This window comes from Lathyrus oleraceus, chromosome 1 (genome assembly GCF_024323335.1).
Source record: "Lathyrus oleraceus cultivar Zhongwan6 chromosome 1, CAAS_Psat_ZW6_1.0, whole genome shotgun sequence".
NCBI classification, from domain to species: Eukaryota; Viridiplantae; Streptophyta; class Magnoliopsida; order Fabales; family Fabaceae; genus Lathyrus; species Lathyrus oleraceus.
Genome location: NC_066579.1, coordinates 61,324,176 through 61,329,350, shown reverse-complemented (window position 1 = coordinate 61,329,350; position 5,175 = coordinate 61,324,176).

Sequence of the window (5,175 nt, the reverse complement as noted above, 5' to 3'; positions counted from 1 at the left end):
GTTGCCGAAGAAGGCCTTGGCGAAGTTGAACTGTGATGGGCTGATTTTGACCCCGACTGATTTGATTGTGCGGGCATTTGATGGGTCAAAGAGGGCCGTATTTGGGGAAGTCGAATTACCAGTAAAGATTGGCCCGGAGGTGTTTAAGTCAACCTTCTATGTTATGGACATCCAACCAGCTTACAGTTGCTTGTTGGGTCGCCCATGGATTCATGCTGCGGGAGCAGTTACGTCGACTTTGCACCAAAAGCTGAAATATGTTTGGGGAGGCCAGGTCGTTACTGTTTGCGGAGAGGAGGACATCTTTGTCAGCCACCTGTCTTCTTTCAAATATGTTGAGATGGACGGCGAGATCTGGGAGACGCCGAGTCAGGCTTTCGAAACCGTCAGGGTGGAGAATGCCCTGTTCGCCAAGCAAGAGGAAGAGAAACCGTCCATAGCTTCCTATAAGCAGGCTGCTGAGGTAGTCAAAAGCGGAGAAGCTCCAGGCTGGGGCAGAGTAATGGAGGTCCCTGAGAAAAAAGACCGTTTTGGGGTTGGATATCAACCGGGCCGAGGCTTGGGACGAGGCAGAAGACGTCGTGCGCCTGTAACTTTCACCAGTGCCGGAATGCTAGATCCGGACCACATCTGCATGATGGGTGAAGATACTGACAGCGACTGCGACATGGATCAATGGATAACGCCGTGTGAACCAGGGACGGAAATCCGCAACTGGAAGGCTGAAGAGATCATCCGGGTCACTCTCCTCGAAGAGTAATATTTTTCTTGTTTTCTTTCTTATTCGCATGCAAACCATACGTGTTGCCCGACACGTAATGGTTCATTGTAAGGGCCTCCTCATGTTCATAAATTTGCAAAATTTTGCATCATTAATAAAAGGATGTTTTTCAGTCAAAAAGCGGTGTTCCTTGTTTTTCATTTATTTGTGCAGTTTAAAAAATAAAAACAAATAAAAATGGCAATGTTTTCATTTTTCTCTTTTTGTTTTCTCACACCGGTTCTAAAGCAATGCATGAATCAACATTCATGCAGATGCGATTCCTCTCCGGATCTCATTGATAACAATCCTGTTACACCCTTGTATGACTTCGACAATCCGATCTATCTTGCTGAAGAAGAAGACGAAGAAGATTGTGAACTGCCAGGGGAATTAGCCAGGTTGTTGAGACAAGAGGAGAAGGTGATTCAGCCGCATGAAGAGCCGATCGAGGTCGTGAACTTGGGTACCGACGAGGCTAAGAAAGAAGTGAAAATCGGGGCTGCTTTGGAGGAAAGTGTCAAGAGCAGATTGGTAGTGTTGTTGAAAGAGTATGTCGACATCTTTGCCTGGTCTTATCAAGATATGCCAGGGTTGGATACCGATATTGTTGTGCACAAGCTACCATTGAGAACAGATTGTCCTCCAGTGAAGCAGAAGTTGCGCAGAACTCGACCTGATATGGCGATGAAGATTAAGGAGGAAGTGCAGAAGCAGTGGGATGCTGGTTTCCTTGCTGTCACTAACTATCCGCCGTGGGTTGCGAACATCGTGCCAGTCCCGAAGAAAGATGGGAAGGTGAGAATGTGTGTGGACTACCGAGATCTGAACAGAGCTAGTCCGAAAGATGATTTTCCGCTACCTCACATTGACGTGTTGGTAGATAATACAGCTCAATTCTCGGTGTTTTCCTTCATGGATGGTTTTTCTGGCTATAATCAAATCAAAATGTCGCCAGATGATATGGAGAAAACAACGTTCATTACACCATGGGGTACCTTTTGTTACAAGGTGATGCCATTTGGTCTCAAGAACGCCGGTGCTACTTATCAAAGGGCCATGGTGACTTTGTTTCATGATATGATTCATCATGAAATTGAATGCTATGTTGATGACATGATAGCAAAGTCCCAGACAGAAGAGGGGCATTTGGTAGATTTAGCCAAGCTGTTTGACCGGTTGAGACAGTTCAGACTGAGGTTGAATCCGAATAAGTGCACGTTCGGAGTGCGGTCCGGTAAATTGCTGGGGTTCATCGTAAGCGAAAAAGGAATCGAGGTTGATCCTGCAAAAGTAAAAGCAATAAAAGAAATGCCTGAACCGAGAACAGAGAAAGAGGTTCGTGGTTTCTTAGGTAGATTGAACTACATTTCACGGTTCATATCTCACTTAACAGCCACGTGTGAACCGATTTTCAAATTGTTAAGAAAAGATCAGACGGTCAGGTGGAATGATGATTGCCAAGCGGCGTTTGAAAAAATAAAAGAGTATTTGCAGGAGCCTCCGATTCTGATGCCTCCTGTGGAGGGAAGACCGTTAATTCTGTATCTGACAGTCCTCGAGGGGTCTATGGGGTGTGTATTGGGGCAGCATGACGAGTCTGGTCGAAAAGAGCATGCCATATACTACTTAAGCAAAAAGTTTACCGACTGTGAAACAAGATATTCACTGCTCAAGAAAACTTGCTGTGCTTTGGTCTGGGCTGCTCGCCGACTAAGGCAGTATATGCTAGTTCATACCACTTTATTGATTTCCAAGATGGATCCAATCAAGTACATTTTCGAGAAGCCAGCATTGACCGGACGGGTTGCGAGGTGGCAAATGATTTTGACTGAATATGATATACAGTATACCTCTCAGAAAGCAATTAAGGGGAGTGTATTGTCTGATTACCTCGCCCAGCAGCCTATTGATGATTATCAACCGATGAAGTTTGAATTCCCTGATGAGGACATCATGTTTCTCAAATCGAAAGATTGCGAGGAACCGATCCCGGAGGAGGGGCCTGACCCTGAATCCGAATGGATTCTGATGTTTGATGGGGCCGTTAACGTGAATGGGAGCGGTGTTGGTGCTGTTTTGGTTACGCCGAAAGGATCTCATATTCCTTTTGCTGCCCGGCTAACATTTGAGTGTACCAACAACGTAGCTGAATATGAAGCTTGTATATTGGGTATTGAAGAGGCGATTGATTTGAGAATCAAGAACCTTGTCATTTATGGAGATTCAGCTCTGGTGATAAATCAGGTTAACGGAAAATGGTATACGCATCAATCTCATTTGGTTCCGTATCGAGATTATACGAGGAGATTGTTGACGTTTTTCACCAAGGTGAAGATGCATCACGTGCCCAGAGAGGAGAATCCTTTGGCAGATGCTTTAGCTACTCTGGCTGCCTTGATTAAGGTGCAGAGGTGGAATCAGTTCCCCAGTGTGGAAGTTGGACGTCTGGATAGACCGGCTTATGTGTTTGCTGTTGATACAGCGCCTGATGATGAGAAGCCGTGGTATTTCGATATCAAGCGCTATCTTGAGACGCAAGAATATCCTGAGGGAGCATCTAAGAAAGATAGAAAGACTCTGCGGAGGTTAGCCATGGTATTCTACCTGAATAAGGATGGGGTTTTGTACAAGAGGAATTTTGATTGGGTCTTGCTCAGATGTGTTGATGATGCAGAAGCAAGCCAATTGATGAAAGAGGTTCATGAGGGATCGTTCGGTACCCATGCCAGTGGGAATGCGATGGTAAAGAAGCTGCTGAGAGCAGGTTATTACTGGATGACAATGGAGGCCCAATGTTTTAATTTCGTGCGGAAGTGTCATAAATGCCAGATTTATGCTGACAAGGTGCACGTACCTCCAAATCCGTTGAGCTTGATGTCGTCCCCATGGCCGTTTGCTATGTGGGGCATTGATATGATAGGAAAGATTGAGCCTACAGCTTCGAATGGGCACAGATTCATATTAGTGGCTATTGATTACTTCACCAAGTGGGTTGAAGCAGCCTCTTATACGAACGTGACGAAGCAGGTTGTAGCCAGATTTCTCAAGAGAGACATCATTTGCAGATATGGGGTTCCCGAGAGGATCATTACTGATAATGGTTCTAATTTGAATAATAAGATGATGGCAGAATTGTGCCGGGAGTTCAAGATTGAGCATCACAATTCTTCTCCCTATCGTCCGAAGATGAATGGGGCGGTTGAGGCAGCCAACAAGAATATTAAGAAGATTGTGCAGAAAATGGTGGTAACCTACAAAGATTGGCATGAGATGTTGCCGTTTGCGTTGCATGGGTATCGAACGTCGGTACGTACATCTACTGGGGCAACTCCTTTCTCATTGGTATATGGGATGGAGGCTGTATTACCTGTTGAGGTTCAAATTCCCTCTTTGAGAGTCCTGATGGACGTAAAGTTGCAAGAGGCTGAATGGGTAAGGACCCGGTATGAAGAGTTGAGCCTGATAGAGGAAAAGAGGCTAGCAGCCATCTGTCATGGGCAGTTGTACCAACAACGGATGAAGCGTGCTTTTGACAAGAAGGTGCGACCTCGGGTGTATCACGTAGGTGATATGGTGCTGAAAAGGATCCTTCCTCCTCAAAACGATCGAAGGGGCAAATGGACACCGAATTATGAAGGTCCATTCGTGGTCAAGAAGGTTTTCTCTGGCGGAGCCTTGTTGTTAACGACCATGGATGGTGAAGATTTCCCATCCCCTGTGAATGCGGACGCAGTTAAAAAATACTTCGTATAAAAAGACCCGCTGGACGAAAAGAACAAAATAGTCCAGGCAAAAATGGGCATCCCGGCGGACCGAAAAACAGAAAGAAAGGTTCGGGCAAAAATTAGGGATAAAAATGAAAATGTACACCCGGCAAGTCGAAAACCTGAGAAGGGCGGCTTGGGCAAAAAAGGGTATCCCGGTGGACTGAAAACCTGAAAGGGCGGTCCAGGCAAAAGAGGGATTGAAACGAACAACTGCGTCCAGCATGATCGTTTGCGCTTCAGTTAAAGCATCATGGAGAATACCCGGTAGGGATCAGTCAGAAACGTCTTGTTCAGAAGGCAGAAAGCATGGAGAGTCTGAGGGCATATGGGGTGTAACCGAGTTGGAACTCGATGAGATTACGGGTTCACATTGCCATTAGGATAGATTTTTCCTTTTGAGCGCAATTACCTCTTTTCAGGAATTGCTTCTTTTGTATTGCTCAGTTTGAGCCACACTTGTTCGAATCAATAAAATGCACATTCGGTCAAATAATTTTGTTTTTGTTTTTCATTACCGCTTTGATTGCAAAAACGTCCGATTATTTTGATAAAGAATCTTTGCATTTTAAAACATACAGGTTTCCTTCCAATGCATGGTTATAAGATTGAAAATTTGAAATCTTATTTGGAAGGTTGAGTGACCCA